Source organism: Pinus tabuliformis, chromosome 5_1, assembly GCF_031772625.1.
Source record: "Pinus tabuliformis cultivar Carrire ecotype Pingquan chromosome 5_1, CPIR1, whole genome shotgun sequence".
Taxonomy (NCBI): Eukaryota; Viridiplantae; Streptophyta; class Pinopsida; order Pinales; family Pinaceae; genus Pinus; species Pinus tabuliformis.
This window is the reverse complement of record NC_142305.1, coordinates 622,848,221-622,871,625: the sequence shown is the minus strand read 5'-3', so window position 1 is coordinate 622,871,625 and position 23,405 is coordinate 622,848,221. Positions and strand designations below refer to the sequence as shown.

Here is a 23,405-nt window from a genome sequence, read left to right as displayed (position 1 = left end):
CTTGGATCCTCCTCCATGTGATCCTCCTGCTAGAAAGTGTTAAAATTGGCAACTAGGGCCAAACTCCATGTGGGTCATCTTATTAATGGCAACTGATATTTTTCTTGGATCCCTCTCATCGAGAGGAGTAGGATTGATCTAAAGATCATCCGATTCCGATAAGTATTCATGGAGATATGAATTTATTTGTGTTATGGGACAATTCGTCAAGGTCGGCCAACCACCAAATAACCCCCTCTTGTGCTTTATGTTTTAGTATAAATAGAAGAGGACTTTAAGTCATTTGACACACACTCACTCTTTTGATCTCTCTTTATCCTGTTTTTGGGTTTGATGAAGATGAGATCTAGAGGGAGTGCCCTAGGATATACATTGGCCTAATGATGCCCTAATCAACAGTAAAAGGAAGAAGCCTCATGATGCCCTAATGTCCTAAGGAATTTTAAATCACAGCCATGGAAGGAGATACTCTATAACGTTGTCAAGAAGTTGAAGGATGATTCCATTACGCTTCAAGGAGAGGCCTATATGCTAAGCAACCTAACGTTGTCCTGAAGGGGTCATATCCGCAGAGAAAGAAGACTCCTAGGCCGCAGTCAATGAGGGTTTCATAGGCACCAAAAGGAGGCATGTATTTGCTGTAAAGAGAAAGGCTTGACAAGTTCTAACCACAGTCCAATCAAGTGTCACAATCTGGTGCCGTAGACGCAATCAAGGAAGAGAGTTATATGCTGTCAAAGGAAGAGATTTAATCTGTAGTTTTAACACAGTCATGAGGCACTAATACGTGGCCCAATCTAGGAGCCCTAATCCGCAGTGTGATGAGGCTCTTATCTGCCCTAACAACAGTCCAAGAAGGAGGTTCAAGCCACTGCTAACAAGGTTCCTAGCAGTTGTCAAAGTGTCCATTAAACCGTTGTCGAAACAGAAGTTTAAGATACATTCCGATATGCCCTCATCCGCTGTCAAAGGAGGGCTAGTGTTGCCCTTTGATATAGGAGGAAAACCTTAATTGAAGGAGCCCTTATCTATATATGAAAGGACCCTTAGACACAACAAGGAAAGTGGATCTAAAACTGCCGCAGGAGTTATTGTATTACAGCAAGATGCTATAGGTGGTAGCATATATGTTGGTGAATCAAAGTGCTGATAGAAAAGTCAAGTATAGCAAACAACGTTGTAACAAGATTATGTCTGGGTATGTATAAAGGGTTTATGAGATTTGTTGGAAGAATCTCTTGCTACAACTAGCTGCTTTGCTAGGCTGCAAGCCATAGCAAGGAGCTAAGGCTGTTCCATGACAGAGCTACAGTGTTGCCGTATGCAGCATGTAGGTGACAGCAAGACAGTGGTGCAACTGATGATGAAGTGCAACATAGCAGTTATTGAGTACAGATTAGTGATGATGTAGCATTGAGTGTAGATCAGCGATGAGTACAAGATTAGGTGCATATCCGTGATAAGAGCAGCTCAATGATTGGACTCTTGGAGCAACACAGTGACAGGAGCAGCAACATGATGTGTAGAGCATGGTCATTAGGTCCAACATTGTGATGATAAGTGTAGCATGGTGCAGCACGGAGAGGTGCAACAAGTGGACAAGACGCAACACTATGATAGGTGAAGAAGTCACCTTGGAGAATCAGTTGAAGCAGCATGTCTTCAACTGATCTCATGTAGATATAGAAAGTCAAAGTGTTGACTTCTGTTGTAAATGTACTATCTCTCTCCTCTCTACGCTGAACTATTGAAGAACATAGAAGAAGAATTGATCAAGGGTTTCCCCACATTGGGGTTTGCCCCTAGCTAGCGCCACATCTTGTGTCCTCTTGTCTTGGCTTGTCTTCTGCGATTTATGTTTATGTTCTATCTGCAGTTTACTTTAACGCTGATGTGATTGCTAATCTGGAAAAGATATTGAGCTAACTGTGAAAATGGAAATAAATTGCTCTAAGCATAGAACATACCTAAAATTAACAGAAAGAGACCGTTTATGGCTTTGTGACACTCTACAAGATGCTGATTGACATGCTGCCCTCAGAGGAACCTTCAAAGAAAGCAAGAAACCATGCTGGTTCCAGGGATACGTTGTAGCCACGAGTAACATTATTCAAGTTGAACCATGCGCTTTTGAAGAAGCAGTGCAAAATCAAGTATGGAAAGATGCAATGGTTGAAGAATACGAGTTCATCATACATAATGACGTATGGGAAGTAGTTCCAAGACCTCAAGGTAAGTTTGTTGTGACTTCTAAATGGTTGTTCAAAATTAAACTTGGTGCAAATGGAAGTATTGAAAAATATAAAGCTACATTTGTGGCTAGAGGTTTCTCTTAGAAAGAGGGAATAAACTATGATGATATTTTTGCACCTGTTGCTCGATAGACTACCATTCCATTTATTGTGGCTCTAGCTGCTAGCCAGGGATGGACTCTTCACCAAATGGATGTGAAAACGGTTTTTTTTTCATGGCTTTCTCAAGGAAGAAGTATTTGTGGAGCAACCATAAGGCTTTGAAGTACATGATAGAAAAACTCATGTGTGTATATTGAAGAAAGCTCTCTATGGATTGAAGCAAGCCCCAAGAGCTTGGTATGCTCGTATTGATAGCTTCTTGATGAAGCTTGGTTTTACCAAAAGTAATGCTAATCCAAATCTCTACTTCAAAACGGTCTAAGGTATGCCTTTGATTTTGGTATTATATGTTGACGACTTATTCTTGACAGGAGGACCTCTTATCCTCCAGCGTAAGAGGGAGTTAGCTTCTGAATTTGAAATAAAAGGTCTTCATTTGATGTACTACTTTTTGGGCCTATAGGTATGGTAGAGATCTAGTGAGATTTTCCTTTCTCAAGGAAAATATGTTGTCAAGCTTCTAGAAAGATTTGATATGACAAAATGTAAGTCCATGAATACACCAATGGAAATGAAATTATAAAATTTATGTGGTGAAGTTGCAAGATCCTATTTGGCTAATCCTTGAGTATCGGCAACTGATTGGGGCACTGATGTTCTTAGTGAACTCTAGATTGGACATATGTTTTGCGGTCAATACTCTGAGCCAATATATGATTAAGCCATCACATGCACACTTGATTGCTGTAATGCATGTGTTGAGATACCTGCATGGGACGAACAATCTTGGATTGAGATATACTGCCAGAGATGTGAGACTACATGGTTACTCTGATGCTGATTGGGCAGGTAACTTTGCTGATAGGAAGAGCACATTTGGATGCTGCTTTAGCTTGGGATCTACCATGATATCTTGGATGAGCAAAAAACACAAGTCTGTAGCCCTTAATTATGGCAGTTGATATTTCTCTTGGATCCCTCTCATCGAGAGGTGTAGGATTGATCTAAAGATCATCCGATTCTTGATAAGTATTCATGGAGTTATGAATTTATTTGTGTTATAAGACAATTCGTCAAGGTCGGCATAAACCCCACATGTGGTCAACGTTTTAGTACAAAAGGAGATGACTTGAGAGTCATTTCACACACACACTTCTATCTTGATTTCTCTCCACTTGTCTTGGGTTTTAGTGGAAGAGAGATCTAGGAGTGGAAGCCCTAGCTGCAGTCAAGAAGAAATACGCTGCCCTAGCTGCAGTCAAGAAGAAATACGCTGCCCTAATCTAGAGGACACAGTCATGAAGAAAAGCCTAAGTTACCAGGATTCGGATACGGATACGGATACGGATCCGGATCCGGATCCGGATTCGCTAGTTTTTTGAAAATCCAGGATCCGGATACGGCAAGGATACGACAAGTACAAAAAATATAATAATATTAAAAATATAATAAAATTAATAATAGACACAAAATCATCCATTTTTATATATATATATTAAAGCTAAATCATTGTCATTCATTTTGTGCTTTTACCATATATTCAAGTTCATCTTTAATTATCTCTTCAAATTAACAAATTGTTGTTTTTTAAGTTTGCATTCATAAAACACCATCATTAGTTTATGCCCACACACCATACAAGAGCCATTAAATTCAAATATATATATAATTATAATTATTAAATTTGTAATCCTTTATATACACATAAACATTATTATATTTAACATAAAATTTAATTGAACTTAATACGCATATTAATATGTTATTTTTTAATATATATAAATAAAGAAAATAAATTATTTATAAAACAATTTTAATGAGAAAATATATTCAAATAAAATTTAATATATAATTCGTTATTATGAATATATTATTGTTTTTAATATGTATAAAAGAATATGTATCTAAAAGAAAATTATAAAACCATATGAATTCAAATTAAAAAAAAGGGGCAAAAATGAAAAAGTTAAAAGCTTGTTGACTGAATTACCATCGTGTCTTTCGAGGGCATAACCTACCGAAGTTTGCAGTGGCGTCTCTATGCGACTGTAGTTCCGTCAATGATAGTTTTTACATTTTTGATCTACAAATCGTCAAAGGCCAATACATTGAAGGCTCTCTTATGATAGCCTGCATTTTTTGGGAAAACCGCCCGATGGCTTCTAAAACTGCCGGAGTTTTCACGATGGTTCCCATACATGATATATTAGATGTATGCGCACATTTTCATTTGCATGCTTGACAACCCAAACAAAAATAGATTGGAACTCTAAAATTGAAATATGGCAGGCAAACCCTGTAACGCGAAGATATTGGAACTCTAAAGTTGAAATACGACGGACCCTACAACGCAAAATAAAGCACGTAAAAAATCGAACATGAACCGAAATTTATCGAACTTAACATGCAAAATAAGGCACGCAAAAAATCGAACATGAATCGAAATTTATCGAACTTAACCCGAACCCAACCCTAAACCGGATCCGTTTCCAGATTTCAACATCCGTTTCTAACAAATATTAATCCGCCACGTGCCGGTTCTTGGGCGTATTTACGCGGATCCGGATCCGAATCCGGATCAGATCCGTGGATCCTGTACCCCAGAGGGCCGGATCCGGTAACTTAGAGAAAAGCCCTAATGCTATCAAGAAGGAGCCCTAAACCTATACGCTAGTCCCTACTAAAACAGATACCTAAAGGCTGTCTTAACGCAGACCTAAAGGTTGCCCTAACGAAGCTATTCTAAGGCAACTCAAGAAGAAGGAGGACACTGATGTGAAGGGTCAAAGGGATAGTGTGGAGGCTGCCCTAGACAATGTGAAGCGCTGTGTGGACAATGGAGCCTTAGCCGCAGCATGAAGGATCAAAGGGACAGCGTGGAGGCTGCCCTAATTAACGTGAAAGGGCTATAGGGACAGTGTGGGGACAGGACAATTAAGAGCACAATAGGCAAGCAACAAGGCCGAAGAGAATAGAAGCAATATGCTACTGTTTGTGGACGGATAACTGGGTGTGTAAGGGCTGCCAGATGCCCTAACCAGTCACCATATAAGCAACAACAAAGGCAGCATTGGAACAACGGTGTTGTGGACAACAACAAAGTAAATAGGACAGCTGGGTTACATGGTGTTGCTAACTAGTGAAACAAAGTAAATGGGACAGCAGGCTACATAGTGCTGCTAAAATGTATGGGACAACAAGGTGACTAGTGCAGCTAAAATGCATGGGACAAGGTGACTTGTGCAGCTAAGATGCATGGGACAACAAGACTTCATGGTGTTGCAAAGATGCATGGGACAACATGCTACATAGCAAAGATGCATGGGACAACCAGCAAACTTGGAATGAATAGTGGGACAACTGTATGCCACATAGGACAACAGTGACTAGCATGTTACAACAAAGGCACATGGGACATTAGCAAGCATGGACAGCAAGGCAAGCATGGTGCAGCATAGCAAGCATGGTGCAACAATATGATGTGTACAACATGGTCATGAGGTCCAACATTATGATGATGGGTGCAACATGGTGCAACACGGTGAGGTGCAACATGATGACGAGATGCAACACAATGATAGGTGAAGGAGTCAACTTGGAGAATCAGTGGAAGCAACATGTCTTCAACTGATCTCATGTATCATCTTCTTAGAGATGATCTATGCTCTTATTTGGATAAGTCAAAGTGTTGATATTTGTTGTAAATGTACTATCTCTCTCTCTCTCTGCTGAACTATTGAAGAACATATAAGAAGAATTGATCAAGGGTTTCCCCACATTGGGGTTTGTCCTTGGCTAGCGCCACATCTTGTGTCCTCTTGTTTTGGCTTGTCTTTTGCAATTTATGTTTATGTTCTATCTGCAGTTTACTTTAATGCTGATGTGATTGCTAATCTGGAAAAGATATTGAGCTAACTGTGAAAATTGAAATAAATTGCTCTAAGCATAGAACATACCTAAAATTAACATGGTATCAGAGCTGAGGTGAAGACAATGCCCAAGCAAGAGTGAAAGAGGAATCACCGATAGTTGGGAAAGGACAAAAGGATCAATGGATTCCTCATCCCTCTTCAAATTCACCAAGGGTGAAATCGAAGCAAAGAATATTATCAGAATGGCACAACGAAAGCTTCTGATGGCCTACCTAAAGATCACTTCATTGGGAAGTCCGGATCTGACAGTGGAAGGAAAGGCAAATGCCTTGTTTGTAAATGAGTTTGGCCATTATGCGAAGAAGTGTCCGAATGGAAGGGACACATCACTTGATGATGATAACAATCATTCCAGGGACATCTTCAATGATCAAGGGAATGACAGGTAATGCAGGTCATCAAGGAAACGACTGAATCTTCAAAGAAAGCAAGGAACCCTAGGTATGAAGAATCAAATGTTGTTTCTGATAAGATAAAGAAGCGTTATCTTATATTGGCCCTCTTCCTCAGATTCTTTGGGAATCTGGCTTATTGATTGTAGTACTTCAAGGCACTTCATTGGATAGAAGGGTGCTCTCTCTAATTTAGTAGAGATGGAAACAATTGTGGGATTATATTTGGAGCCGATGCCACTTATCTCGGAAAGGGTGTAGGGAATGTTACCCCTCAATTGAATGAGGGTAACTCGATTCATTTACAAAGTTCTCTTTTGTGTACTTGATCACTAGAAGAACCTGGTGTCCATTTCGGTAATGGAAGTCAAAGGTTTCAGGGTGGCATTCATTGATGGAATGGTACGTATTTGAAAATGGAATTTTCAATACTTTTGAGTTCAGGGTTGTATCAAGTTTCTGGAAGTCCATTGGGGACCATGTTAGTTGTCACATATCATCTATAACACCAGAGGTCTACTAATTTGGCCCTACCCGATGTGAGTCAGATGGTGACTCGGATGCCTGAATTCAATAAGAGCATGAAGGTACATGTTTGAGATGTACCGAAGGAAAATCTTATAAGGGGACTATTCCCCTCATGTAGCAGGTCCACAAGTTTGGAACAACCCGAGGAGTTTGAGATTCATGATCAGGAATCTCAGGTGGAAGAAAGCCCTCGATGGCTTGAAGCAAAACATTTTGGGCATAGTATGAGAGGATTGATAGCTGTCTGATGAAGCTGAGATTCACTAGGAGTGAAGCCGATCCAAACCATTGCTCGAAGGTTGTGGATGAGAGACCTCTCATACTGGCACCTTCTGAGGACGACCTATTTCTGACAGGCGCAGACCCTCTCATTTGCAGAAGTAAGAGGGAGTTGGATTCCGGATTTGAAATGGTGAACAACGGGCTTGCGACTACCTCGATGGAGCTTAAATTTCATAAGTTATATGGTGGTGATGCTAGACCAGATTTGCAAAATGCCTCTGAGTTTCATAAACTCATTTGCATTGATGTTCTTGGTGAACTTCCGCTCGGATATATGTTTTGCAGTTAGCATGGCGAGCTCATATATGGTTGAGCCAGACTGGATTGGTGCCAAGAATCTTCTGAGATACCTTCGGGGCACAATCTCTCATGGATTGAGATACACTGTCGGAAATATAAAGCTGCATGATTATTCGAATGATGGCTAGGCAGGCAGTGTGGAGGATTGCAAGAGCACTTCCGAGCGCTGGTTCTCTTTGGGTTCTGTTCGATATCCTGGATGAGTAGGAAGTAGAAGTCGGTTGCTATAAGCACCGATGAGACCGAATACATAGCTACGAGTATGATCTTGTGTGAAGCTGCCTGGTTGTGGAAGCTCTTCTGCGAGTTGTTTGAACTTTGTACACATGATGGGTATCACCTTGATCTTCTGTGTCAACCAGGGGGGGACTCGATTGTTGAGGAATCCTGTATTCTATGATTGCTCCGATATATAGACATCAGATACTACCTTATCTGGGATATGGTACGTCGATGAGTGAGGAGGCTCTATCGTATTGAGATTGATGTACAAGTTGCAGACATTCTGTCAAAGCCCCAGGGAAGGTCAAATTTGTGACTTTCCTGAACGACTTGGAGTCGTTGAGAGACCTTCTTATGAGGTTCCCGCATGATGCATGCATTGAGCTCTGGGAGCTCCAGGGGGCTTGGGGTACTTATTGGAGCAACAAGTGACCATAGGGCGACTCACCCTCCCCTAATGGTGCACTATGTATAGGGTTAATGGCTCAACCTTCCCTGTGATACCCCGTGGCGACTTAGGGATAGGATGAATGGTTCTCTTGTCGAGGTATCCTACCCATGCAGTCTGGGACTCATGGGAAGTACCTCTCATCTGGCCAATGAGCAGGGAAATGGGGTTAGGGACCATAGTAGTACTATCGATGGACGCATCGTTTTGTCTACCGTACTCCCTATGCTAGGATGACCTCCATTAATCTGGGATCAGTATGAGTGGTTTGAGACACTCTCTTGTGATGTTGATCTGGGATCAATAAAATTGACTTCGGGTCAGTAGAGAATGGTATGAGACATTATCGATCAATTCTTCTTCTTCATGGTTTAGCAAAGCAGAGCGGAGCAATGCAGGGCACTAATGGCAGAGATAGTACAGTGAAACATAAGGATCAACGGATGGAGTTTTGTTTAGTTGGAGGGAGTGTTAAAATTGGCAACTAGGGCCAAACTCCATGTGGGTCATCTTAATTATGGAAGCTGATATTTTTCTTGGATCCCTCTCATTGAGAGGTGTAGGATTGATCTAAAGATCATCCGATTCCGATAAGTATTCATGGAGTTATGAATTTATGTGTTATAAGACAATTCGTCATGGTCGGCTAGCAACCGAATAAACCCCACATGTGCTCAATGTTTTAATATAAAAGGAGATGACTTGAGAGTTATTTCACAACACACTTCTATCTTGATTTCTCTCAACTTGTCTTGGGTTTTAGTGGAAGAGAAATCTAGGAGTGGAAGCCCTAGACATTGGAGGATAAGAGGCTGCCCTAGCCGCAGTCAAGAAGAAATACACTGCCCTAATCTAGAGGACACAGTCATGAAGAAAAGCCCTAACGCTATCAAGAAGGATCCCTAAACCTATATGCTTGTCCCTACTAAAACACAGACCTAAAGGATGCCCTATTGCAAACCTAAAGGATGCCCTCACTAAGACCTAAAGGCAACCCTAACGAAGCTATTCTAAGGTAGCTCAAGAAGAAGGACGACGCTGATGTGAAGGGTCAAAGGGATAGCATGGAGGCTGCCCTAGACAGCATGAAGGGCTGTGTAGAGAGCGGAGCCTTAGCCATAGCATGAAGGATCAAAGAGACAACGTGAAAGTGCTATAGGGACAGCGTGGGACAGGATAGTTAAGAGCACAATAGGCAAGCAACCAGGCCGAGGAGAATAGAAGCAATATCCTACTATTTGTGGACGGATAGCTGGGTTTGTAAGGGCTGCCAGATGCCCTAACTAGTCACCATATAAGCAGTAGCAAAAGGCAGCATTGGAACAATAGTGTTGTGGACAACAACAAAGTAAATAGGACAGCTGGGCTACATGGTGCTACTAACTAGTGCAGCAAAGTAAATGGGACAACAGGCTACATAGTGCTCCTAAAATGTATGGGACAACAAGGTGACTAGTGCAGCTAAAATGCATGGGACAACAAGGTGACTAGTGCAGCTAAGATGCATGGGACATCAAAACTACATGGTGCTGCAAAGATGCATGGGACAACATGCTACATAGCAAAGATGCATGGGATAGCAAGCAAACTTGGAATGAGTAGTGGGACAACTATATGCCACATAGGGCAATAGTGACTAGCATGTTACAACAAAGGCACATGGGCCAACAACAAGCATGGACAACAAGGCAAGCATGGTGCGGCATAGCAAGCATGGTGCAACAGTGTGATGTGTACAACATGGTCATGAGGTTTAGCATTATGATGATGGGTGCAACATGTGAGGTGCAACATGATGACGAGATGCAACACAATGATAGGTGAAGGAGTCACCTTGGAGAATCAGTTGAAGCAACATGTCTTCAACTAATCTCATGTATCATCTTCTTAAAGATGATCTATGCTCTTATTTGGATAAGTCAAAGTGTTGACTTCTGTTGTAAATGTACTATCTCTCTCTCTCTTTGCTGAACTATTGAAGAACATATAAGAAGAATTGATCAAGGGTTTCCCCACATTGGGGTTTGTCCCTGGCTAGCGCCACATCTTGTGTCCTGTTGTTTTGGCTTGTCTTCTGTGATTTATGTTTATGTTCTATCTGCAGTTTACTTTAATGCTGATGTGATTGCTAATCTGGAAAATATATTGAGTTAACTGTGAAAATTGAAATAAATTGATCTAAGCATAGAACATACCTAAAATTAACAATTTTGGTATTATATGTTGACGACTTATTCTTGACAGGAGGACCTCTTATCCTCCAACGTAAGAGGGAGTTAGCTTCTGAATTTGAAATAAAAGGTCTTCATTTGATGCACTACTTTTTGGGCCTAGAGGTATGGTAGATATCTAGTGAGATTTTCCTTTCTGAAGGAAAATATGTTGTCAAGCTTTTGGAAATATTTGGCATGACAAAATGTAAGTCCATGAATACACCAATGGAAATGAAATTATAAAATTTATGTGGTGAAGTTGCAAGCCCTGATTTGGCTAATCCTTAAGTATCGGCAACTAATTGGGGCACTGATGTTCTTAGCGAACTCTAGACTGGACATATGTTTTGCGGTCAATACTCTGAGCCAATATATGATTAAGCCATCACATGCACTCTTGATTGCTGTAAGGCATGTGCTGAGATACTTGCATGGGACGAACAATCTTGGATTGAGATATACTGCCAGAGATGTGAGACTACATGGTTACTCTGATGTTGATTGGGCGGGTAACTTTGCTGACAGGAAGAGCACATCTGGATGCTTCTTTAGCTTGGGATCTGCCATGATATCTTGGATGAGCAAAAAACATAAGTCTGTAGCCCTTAGCACGGCTGAAGCCGAGCACATTGCTGCGAGCATAGCTAGCTGTGAGGCAGCATGGTTGAGGAAGCTCTTTGGAGAGCTGTTTGAGCATGTACTAGATACGACATTAATATACTGTGACAATAAGAGTGGGGTTTGACTTGCAGAAAACCCTATGTTCCATGACAAGTCCAAGCACATTGAGATTAACTATCACCATATCTAGGATATGGTGTAGGGAGGAGTGAGGCTCTATCATATTGCAACTGATGATCAAATAGTTGACATACTTACCAAGACTTTGCTGAAAGGGAAGTTCTCAGTATTCAGAGAGCAAGTTGGATTGACAATGTGACCCTTCCAGGTGGGGGCAGTCATGGATGATCGATAACATTGAGCTATGTTCTTCCCTCTTGTTTGAGCTCACAAGTTGGGAATAGAGCCAAGAGAGCTCCTGGGGTTGAGGGAACTCTTAACTGTAGGATGTGCACGATCCTTGTCATGTGTTAACAAGTGGTAATCCCCCCTACCATCAAGTCTGGGACTTACCAAGAGTATACCCCACTATACATCCTACCCACAAGCTGGACTTGTTGGGATTATCACCCATTTGGCCAATGGGTGTATCTTGGTTTTGCGTGATCCTTATCATGTGTTGACAGTGGTAATCCCCCCAATTAGAGATGAGACTTGGTTGTGCAAGATCCTTGTCATGTGTTGACAATTGGTAATCCCCCCAAAGTTTGTGGATGCAAGTGTTCTACCACCTGACTCTTATAGTAAAGCTTGGTTGAACACGATCCTTGTCAACACTTGTCATGTGTTGACAAGTGGTAATCCCCCCAAGCAGAGGTGAGACTTGGTTGTGCGTGATCCTTGTCATGTGTTGACAATTGGTAACCCCCCAAGCCTGTGTCAAGATGGAAAGATCAATGGACATTGGGTGATAGATGAATATCCACTATGAGGATTCTTCTTCATTAGATTGAGACATCATTGTTCCAGAGCAGAGATGAACAAAGATGAGCAGAGAAAGCAAAGATCTTTGTTGCAGAAATAAATTCCTCCCTAGCTGAGAGGGAGTGTTGAAAATTGACAGCTTAGGGATGAATTTCCTTAAATAAAATTTCATTTTTGACAATTCTGGAGTGACTTTCTAAAATTAGAAAGTCATGTCTAGCATCTCAAGTATGACTTTCCAAAAATTGTAAATCACCTTGTATCAATTGGTAATTAAGTATAGTTGATGGAAAATCGCTCAACTAATCATTAATCAATCCTAATAGTTCAATTGTGACTTAACTATCAATATTGTCATTATCCTTATGATACTATGATATTATTATAAAAAATAAATTCAAGTCAAGTCAAATACCATTTCTTGAACAGTTAAGTCAAGTCAAATACCCCTCCAAGACCTTGTCAAATGCAAAATATCAAGTCGGCCTACTAAGGAGTAGTCGACCCCTCTAGAAGGTGAAGTCGGCCTATTGAGGGCTCAAGAAGGGCTATATAAACAGGAACTCGGCCTCACTCAAGACATACTCACTCAAGCATTGAAGAAGTTAGATCTAGATAAGAAGAGAAGCCTAATACCTAGCGTAGGAGAGAGGAAGAAGAACGAGATAATTTTTGATCTGTTTTGGGCTAAAACTCATTGACACATGCGAAGATTAGGGCATCATTCTTCTGCATTAGAAGCCAAAATTGCTATCACTCAAAGGAGCGAAAGTTTGGGTCAAATAAGGAATATTCAACAAGCCGAATTATTAAGAGAAGGGGTCAAGGTCAAGCGAAGTCAAAAGGAGGCAAATCTGTCCATATCTCAACAACGTGTGAACTAGGGTTTATGCAGGAGCCAAAAATTGCAGGTTTGCAACAACTATATGAAATTCTGAGTTAGGGCCGAAATCTGAAGCTGTGGCACAAATTTGACTAGCATTGACTTGGAGAAGAAGAAGTTTCATCCAAAAGAAGCATTGACTTGGTCTTAGAAGGGTTGTAGGTCAAGGGTTTAGGTATTGGAACTCGTCAATTGAAGATTCTATAAGAAGAAGAATTTTGTGGGTTTTCTTCCGAAGATTGGAGAGGTTTTGGCCTGTGATGATCGCCTATATCTTGTGTCCTTTGCCTCATTGTTCTTTATGGTTTGATAATTGTTTGATGAAAGAAGAACACATTATAATAATTAAGTTGAAGAAAAAAAATCTAACTAAGAAAAGTAACAAGTCCTCACAAGCAGTTATCAACAAAAGAGAAATCACCTTCATCTCTCTGCCCTGGATTTCTCAACACAACGTAGACTAGAGACACTAGAAATTAGGCCAGTGGCCAGGGCAAAACCCACAAGAGGAAAATCCAACAATCCTTTCCTTATAGAATCTTTGTCAACAAGAGAAATCCAAGTCATAAACAAATTGACTAGTATGACTTCCCAATTGCCAAGTTAGCCCTTCATCATTGGTATTTATGAATTTCTGTCCATAAGTTGTCACATGTCTATTATACATCTGCCACATGCCTGACCCTAATACTACCTTAGAAAAGGTAAATGAACTACCATAGAAAGGTTGTGCTAGCTGCCTCTGAAATGCCCTTTGTTTTGCTTCAGATATGCCACACGAAATTGCTCTGATATGTCATGCGAAGTGCCTCAGATATGCCATGTGAAGTGCCTCAGATATGCCATGCAAAGTGCGTCAGATATGCCTTAGATGTGCCATGCGAAGTGCCTCAAATATGTCTCAGATGTTGCCCATGAGTTGCCTTAGAATTGTGAGCTTTGGAGGAGGACAAATGGGTGTATATACTATAAATAGCCTTATTGTCCATGCGAAAGGGTGCCTCTTTTGAGCAGGCCGACTTGGCAGATGGGGTTTGACTAAAAGACATAAAAATTTGTTTTTCTTTCTTCTAAAACGTTGTCCAAATGGGACATGATAAAATAATTTTTATTTTACTCAAATAAATTGTTTTTGACTCTTTACAAACTTATAATTTATGAAGACCAAACCTAGTTACAATTTCAACACTCCCTCTTAACTAGGGAGGTATTCATAATGACTCATTGGGATTTTCTCAAGTTGAAGACTTCTATAAGAAAGGATCCAAATTGATAAGCATCATTGATGATAACATCATCATAACTAACATTGTCAAAATACCAAGGTCTTGACAAGTAAGCTGTATCTCTCAACTAGATCAGAGCACAATGCTAGGAGGCATTTAATAGGACACCATACTGCCTTTCCGAGGCACATACTCCACCTAGGTTCACCAGAGTATGTCCTCGACAGGACCATTTCCTACTTGTCACAAGGAAATGTCAGTCCGTCGGACTATTCTTTAACCGAGTCCATGTACTTTACGCAGGATGTTAATCCTAATCAGCTACAGTACATGACAATGGAATGTCAATCCAAGATGCTTACCCAGTCCACCATTCTACCTATCTATGTCCATGTACTTGACTTAGGTTTTTAGTCCTGGCCATAATACATGGCACATGGAGAACTTGGTGTCCATCCTCACTCCCTCTTAATCTGGGAGGAGATATCCACATGCCCAAGCTTGTCTCAGAAGTACTCAAGCTCCCTTTACATCAACGACCTATTCATCTATACAGATCTATTGTAGCTTTTTGACTCCCATCTATATGACATCTCAAATCGTAATTTGCTTTGGCCTTCCTTTAAAAACTAGGTTCTCTGACAGTCTTCAAAAATCTTCATACTGCTCTGATTATTACAAAGTATTATGGTCAAATCCAGCACGCCTTCAAATAGTTGGTGAAACATTTTACAGAGCAAAACTACCTCATAGCTATTTGCACAAACTATCATATTTTCCTCTTCTGCAGTGCTTAGTACAACAAAATCCTGCTTCATGTTCTTCCAAGAAACCATACCAGATCCCAAGCAGAAACAACCATCAGTAGTATCTTTTCTCATCATCAGCATTGCCAACTTAGTAATTGAATCAAAGACATCAAAGAACCAATTAGCTTCCATCATCCAGATTCCAAGAGGATCATGATCACATGTTTCCCATGTTTTTGCCAAACCTCAAGTCCTAATTAGTAGTGCACTGATCCAAGATCCTTCATGTTCAAATTATGCTTTCAACTCCCTTTGAATGTAATACCTTTTCCTTTGATTCACGAGTTTCTTTCGTAAAAAACAATTATTGAGGTTAATATTGTTCTAACCAATCAATCTCAAAGATATGAGGCCTTCTTCAATCATGAGGTGCTCTCAAAATCCATGGGTAACTCTTCCAACTGAGATAAATGTCTTATCATGATCCTCTCCCTTTTACTGTGAGAACCTTCTTGTTTACATGTTGCTATCTATTGCATGCTATATCTTGACTTTTCAATAAATGCATATTTCAAACTTCCTGCTCCTATATTCATGAACGTCCTCCTGCTTTACTACGTTCATGCAATTCTTTCATCTGCTGTCAAAGCCTAGGCCACTCTTATCAGTGACCTGCAAAATTTATTAGGAGGCTATGGAAGAGCAAAGTACATAGACAAGAGACTATCCAAAGACAAAGACAATATCAACAATAGTAATCAAAGAAAGTAGATGTAGAGTACTTATCATTTGAGAAAAGTCGGTTTCCTCTTAATCTTGGATCTTTCTATAATTTTTACCATCCTCATCCTTGCATCAACATGATATCATTTCTTCATTCCCAAGAGCTAGGGATTTTTCTTTTAGCAGAAGCGATTAGTCCTAGGGTTTTGTCCCTAGGGTTTCCTTAGTTTAGACTTTTTTAGGGTTTATAAACCCTAGATGCTTCAATATCCAAAGTTTTCAAGAGCTGTCGTCCATCAAATTTGCAAATTCTACACATATACTAATGTGTTAGACGCAAGCCATAGAAATGCTATTGACAAGCCTTCTATACATGAGATGGAGTTTATTGATGTTTCGTTCATTGATTATCTAACCTTGATCACAAAAACTTAGTCTTCATAAGGAAAGGATCCGAATACTAACATGTCGATTATGTCATTGCCCTCAAGAGAGGGGACACAACCTATTATACAATATATCTATACAGACTCTTTTATAATACATAAATATATTTCAAAGGAGCATAAGATCATTAGCTTACTCTTCATGTTATTTCCTAGATGTTATTTCTTCATAACCTAACAGACTTAGCGTTCCAAGCAATATGATTGACATGAATCATTGGTTAGAAGAGAAATTGGAAATGGATTCACAATTTATAAGAACAAAAGATTATATGTACCTCTTGTATTTTAACCTTACTTGTATGAGGTCGGCTCCTTGCAATGTCTTTTGTCTTTATTTGATCACCTTCAGATTTTATTTGGATGCTTTAGAGATTTGCAAATTCTTTGATTTTAGTTGCTACCGTAGACCTTGGCTCAAACTATTTCTTCCACAGTTCGAACTTGAAATGTCCACAAAATTGATCCTTACTCATCATCAAGGAGCTTGGATAAAGATCTCAGATCATTGAATTCGTACATACATTGTCTCAGACTGTCACCTAGTCATTTTTCCGTAAACTCGGATTATAACATAATGTATCTCGGATTTGTTTCCTTTCTATACCATAGAGACACTGAACTTCTCACTCTTTGCAACGGTAATGTAACTCAAATTCCCCTTTCTTCATTGAATGCTTGGATCTTGATCCATACAAAGCATACTATACCAAATTCTTGGACCATCATTATGCACTAATCGATAACACAGAGTCAGTTCGGGTTACTGTCTTTTGATTGCAAAGATAATTATGACCAGAGAGATACTATTGGAATTCAATCTACCACAAGAATCATTAGACTTGGCTTTAATTATAGAGACAGATCCATATTCCTTGACTTATGTCTTGATCTTCTTCAAAAATGATAGCTCGAATTATGCCATAGATTCAGATCATGCCACGAACTTTGCTTAGAGATGTAATTCAAACTACTTCGATAGGTCAATGACTTGATCATAGAGGCTCAAATTTTTTTCTCCACTAGAAGATTCTGACTATGCCAAAAAATTATAAACAAGTAATCGGATTTGATCAAAGGACTTTGTTTCAAAGGAAGGCATAGTCATGTTGCTGTCTTATAGAGGTACAATTTCATAGAGGTCTGACATAGTTCCATTATAGATTAGAGCTATTTGTCTATGCTACAAACATATGCCACAGAGAGTTCAGATGGTTGTTGCCTTTTTACAGAGGTTCGCTTCCAGCACTATTACAAAAATTCGGGCCTCTCTCTTTCTGCCACAGTGGTTTGAAAACATGTCACATGAACTTTTATGAAAAACATGTCCTTCTACAGAGGTACATATAGATCTTTGACCAGAGAAGAGAAATCGGGTTTGAGACCTTGGCAAAGCTTTCATGTCCATCATAAGGCTTTCTGTGACTTGAATTAGGGCAAAGGATTTCACTGCCCTATATCACAGCTCTGATACCATGTTGAAATTTGTTTGGAAGCTAGAATTTCTTATCATGATAATTACTTGTGATTGTTGTATATGTTTTTCTTTTAGCATTCACTTCATTCAATTAGGTCATCAAGTAATTATACATTCAATTATGCAAGTAAAAAGAAAGTAAAGATCACAATGCACAAAATAGTCTAGAGACACCAAAAATTAGGCTAGTGGCTAGGGAAAAACCCACAAGGGGAAAACCCAACAATACTTTCCTCATAGAATCTTTGTCAACAAGAGAAATCCAAGTCATCAACAAATTGACCAGTATGACTTCTTAAGTGCCAAGTCAGCCCTTTGTCATCAGTGTTCATGAAGTTCTGTCCATAATTTGTCACATGTCTATTATACATTTGCCACATGCCTGTCCTTAATACTTCCTCGGAAAAGGTATACGAACTGCCATAGAAAGTCTATGCAAGTTGCCTCTGAAATGCCCTTTGTTATGCCTTAGATATGCCATGCGAATTCCTCAAATATGCCATGCAAAGTGCTTCAAATATGCCATGCAAAGTGCCTTAGATATGCTATGCAAAGTGCCTCAGATATGCCTTAGATGTGCCGTGCGAAGTGCCTCAGATATGTCTCAGATGTTGCATACGAGTTGCCTCAAAATTGTGAGCTTTGGAAGATGTGTTGAAAATATTAACGAGAAAAGGGTTCCTTGATTTGTGCCTTAATCATAGGAGAGTCAGAACAAGTTCCTTCTTGCTCATGACTCCAGTTCCTAAAAAAAAGGAGATTCCAAATAAATTAGGACAAATTCCTATAATTTAGGAATCAATCCCTAAAAATTAGGACGAGTTAGGACACAATTAACTGATGTGTTGAAATTGAAAGTCGAGTTCTTGATTTTCTAGTGTGAGTTGTGTTGACCACTACCAGTCAACTACCCATGCAGTGCACCCGCCTTTTCTTGGCAGAAAGGGGCAGCACCTGATCGATGTGTCCGAGCCATCCTGCAGTCATCAGCAGTTTCATCATTTTGATTGTAAACCCAGTCTGCATGTATGAATTGTAAATAATCTTAGCAGATATGAGTCGTGTATGTAAATTGCCTAGGTGGACCTAACTTTCTAGTGGTAATCTATGTCCCGGAAGGTTTTTCGTCTCACCGATCCATGATCGGCAGAGTTTTCCTTCAAACCTGACCCCAAAGCCGGGATGGATTTTGTCATTAGAACTTTAGGAGAATCCTAGTGTGTTGATCTGCTAGATTATAAGTGTGTCGCAGAAACTGGGTGATTTGTGAGGGTCTGTATTAAGTGGGTTTGTCCCCTTGAGATGTAAATTGTAAAAAGTCATCATGAAATGTGTCTTGAGGGTTGAAAATATTTTAAATCCCCTCATGTGTCCTAAGTCCTAGGTCCTAGGTGATGTTTCCGAAGGCTTAGTTCGATGATCCATTTTAAAATGAATTAAAAAATAAAAAAATAAATAAAAAATAATAATAATAAAATAATAAAACAAATAAAAATAAAAAAATAAAAAATGAAAAAATAATAAAAAAATTAAAAAATAGAGCAAAAACCCTAAAATAATAAAATAATATTTTAAGTGAATGCATGCAAAATATTATTTTTTAATAAATCGACGGATGAGATCAAGAGATGTTTTGATCCTCATCAACGGTCGAGATCATTTCAACATGGATCACTCGAACTAGCCGTTGGAGTCATTTCCTTTAAGTAGGGTGCTAGGGGTCATTTTCAAAAAAAAGGGAAGAGGATTTGTGAGTCTGGTACTGAAGAAGCTCTCTTGTAAATCTGTTTTTGGTTAATAAAAGAAGACTTTTGGGTCCATATCTTGCTGGTGTTACTCTCTTGAAATGCTGTGAGATTGTTTAATTTTCTGCATATGTTATTTTCAACCATTAATAATAGCTCATTGTAGAGTATTGTGAGCACATGCATCGTGTTCACTTGCTAGGGTTTGAGTGTTGTTAGGATTTCTGAAGTAATGGCAGGTATCTCCATTACTTTTTGAGATCTAGCAGCATTTTTGCCCTCTTTACTGATGGTTGTTCTAAGTTGTGCAGAAAACCCTTTCTGAAGAAGATTTGGTGGGCGTTTGGGGAAGTTCTCAGCTGAACCAGCCAACTCCCGCAAGCATTTTTTGCTGAGCCCAGTTGGATTTGATCCTGGGTCTATCATTCAGTTTATTTTTCTAAGTTGCATGAGAGATTTTCTGAAGTTCTTCACAGTGAAAACCTTAATTTTTTTTATTCTTTAAATATTTTCTGTGCTCATTGATGAATCTGGCTGTTAAGGGGCCAAATCTGTAAATTAATTAGCTGTTCTAGGGTTTCAAATTTCAAATTTTTGCCTTATACAGATTTTGTTAGGGTTTTCCTTTTTTTTGCAGGTGCTGGTATTTCAGGAATTTTTGGGGTTTTATCATTAAAGTCTGGAGTAGCAAGCCTGCAAATCAACAGCCAGCGCTCATCTATTTTGTCAAGCCGCAAACCAGCCAGCGGTGCTGGCCTCTTATCCATTACATTACTCCTGTACCGCTCTGCCGGGTCCACGTGGCTCTCTTTCCGACCCTGTAGTCTCTTCTTCACACGTTTTGTCCACCGCTCACGTCACATCCAGTGCTATAACCCTGCGTAAATTTCATTTCTGCAGTCCTCAATTCTTTTACACGCCCACGCAGTCTCCTACACAGTCCTATCTTTTCCCTTTTGTGTTATCGAAGCTTCTGTGGACCTGCAAGCATATACGGCGTGGCTGTCAAAAAATCACCGCGTCTGCAAACAAAGGCAAAGAAAAAACGCAAATTTCTTATTTTCGGAAACGTGTATTTGCTGCTCCTCACGCTGATATGCATATCATTTTTTTTATGCCACCATCCAAACTCTCAAAGCCTTAGGCCAGTCGCCCATGCGATCTCGTACAGTCCTCCGTTCATTTTACAGCTGCCGCCTCCCAAGGTAATCGGCCCTGATGAGAACGGCTTGAAGAAAATCGAGTATCGGTGCAACGATCAGGGCGAGAAGGTCCAGAAAACTTCCGCACGCATCCGCAAGGTGGCAAAGGCCAGGTTCAGCAAGCGAGAGAACGTTTCGATTTCTTCATCAATGTCCAGATTTTCAAGAAAGCCGAACAGGTAAAATCGATTCAAGTTTTTCTCAAATCACTGCGTCGATTGTCTCCAGGTATTCTCTAAATCGTTTTCTTTTGTTTCTGCCGGCATTAGCTGTTCATGGTTTCCGCATTCAGTTTCTTTGGTTCAAATCGAGGTCACGATTTTGATAACATAGGCTGCCGTCACATTTTTGCTGGGGTCACGTATCAATGTTTTGTCTTTTGGATTTTACGACTTGTTCATAGCCTGATTCCGTAGTCATAGTTGCGTTTCTGTCTTTTGTTCCTTAGGGTTTTTCGATTATAGTTTCTCCTTTACATTTGTTAGATTGTATTTTAATAAAATCAAAAAAGGGTTAAACGTAAATTAGATTTTAATTTATTTATTAAGATTTTAGATTTAGGTAGATTTAGGATTTTGTTATTAGAGTTTTGGTTTTAAATTATGTTTAGAATAGATTAAAGTTTTATGTTTTTATAGATTTTTAATTTTCATTTTTATAATATTAATTTTTTTTTTTTTTCGAAAAAAGTATAAAAAAATTTGTGGAAAATTTTCTTCGTCAGATCCAGTTATTTTCGGGAATTATCATCTTTCATGCTGAGATCTAAAATTTTCAAGTCGAGATGCGAATATGATGTCTGGTTAATGATTTACGATTCTCTTGGTGGTTTTAAGCATTTATCTTCTCAAAATTCTCAGTTGCTGGATATCGTTTTGGTTATGTGATTTAGTTGATACCTTTTGATGACAAATGATTGCTGTTCACGGTTTATTTTTCTATATCATCTAACAAGTAATCATTTTAACAACAATCTCTCAAGGCACTGGTCTGCTAAATTAATCAAATCCATTTAGTGCTTATCATATCGTGTCTCCCAACCAACTGGTTGATAGTTGGTCTTCGTCATATCATAGGGTCTACCCCCCTTAGCCGCGGGAGACAGGCTTAAACGGAGGGATCGGGGATCAGAGTGATAGCCCCCGGTCTGAGCGTTGTCGTGTCAATCTGCGCGACAACATTTTTTGGCGCCGTTGCCGGGGATACTTTGTTCTCGGTGTTTCAACGACAATCATCCTTCTCTTTTTTATCTTTTCATCTGGCCCGGCAACGCCAACATTTTTTGGCGCCGTTGCCGGGGACATTGTTTTCTCGGTGTTTCAACGACTTTTCATTCATCTTCTCATCTTTCTCATCTCTCATTTGAGCTGGCAGATTCAAACTTTTGGGTTTTCATTTGGATCTTTTATTGCTTTATTTTTTTTAGCCATATCAGCAGCATCTCTTCGGTTTTGTTTCTTGTTTGGGTGGCGACTCCATTTTCTCATTTTTCCCAGACAAGAAGCCTTCCTCATATCTGCTTGTTGGTACCTTTTTGGATCTTAGAATCAGATTCATTGTTCAAGTGGCGACTCCATTTCTTTCATCTTTTGATTTTCTTGAGCAAGCATCTATTTCTATCATCCATTTGATCCCTTATTACTCATCATGGATTATTCATTTAAACCATGTCGTTTTACTCACCGTCTCCATGATTTTCCGGAGGAGGCCATTCCTGAATTACCTATTTTTTCAGGTGGTGATCCAATCGCTGTTAAAAGGCATCTAGACTTGTTTATTCGCATCATGATCATATATTGCAGACCCCCTCAGTTTAATCATGAAGATATCAAAATGCGTCTATTTGTCCTTTCTTTAGAAGATGATGCTTTGAATTGGTTTAACAATTTTCCTAAGGATTCTTTCACTTCTTTGGAAGACATTATCAATGCTTTTGAAGATAGATATGGTTATCCGGACAGCTTGCCTTCTGCCTCTAAAATTGTGCAACAGAATTTGATAAGAGGTCCAGCTGAAAGATCCCAAGACGATTCTTCATGTCAGAATGTGTCATCCACCGGAAATATTGTAGATCAAGTTCATGATAGTGAAAAATCAGGGATAAATGACAATGAAAAGGAAGAACAAAAGCAAATTATACGAGATCTAATGATGCTAGTGAAAAATATGGAAAGCAATCAAACTAGTTATATCAATGATGTAAGAACTTTATGCACCCATCTGGAGAAACGTAATAGGGAGATGGAGGTCACGCAAAATCAGCATGCTAAAGAAATTGAGGCCATAAAAACTAAATATGAAACAGAAATTAGAAGCATGCAAAGCAAGATGTCAGGCTTAGAAGAAAATATGATGACCATGAAAGCTGATCATGATAGGGAAATCGATTCTATGCAAAACAAGTTGTTAACTATGGACGAAGAAATGACTATCATGACATTCGATCATAATAATCAGTTGGCCACCATGCAAGCAAATCATAGAGAAGAAATAAACTCCATGCAGCATTGCTTGATGGACATAAAGGAAAAGAATGATAAAGTAATAAAAGACATGGAAGAACATCATGCCAGACAAATCAGTGATATAAAGGTTCAACACTCTAGTCAGATGGATGCCATTAGAATACAAGTTCAAAGGTTTCAGCAATTGGAAGATAAGAGAAACCAGGGAACATCAACAGATCCAGAGCCTTCTCATTTGTTACAACAAGTTCCATCTTATTATGAGAAGGTTAT

The 23,405-nt window shown here is 39.4% G+C and overlaps 1 protein-coding gene and 1 pseudogene across 2 annotated transcripts in view; both read left to right on the top strand.

Annotated features, from left to right (window-relative positions):
- The window catches only part of LOC149166477 (uncharacterized), a 277,345-nt gene that overhangs the window by 77,152 nt on the left and 176,788 nt on the right, over nt 1–23,405 (top strand). The window lies entirely within an intron of this gene.
- LOC149166479 (zinc finger CCCH domain-containing protein 13-like) overlaps nt 1–23,405 on the top strand; it is a 47,590-nt pseudogene that overhangs the window by 3,680 nt on the left and 20,505 nt on the right.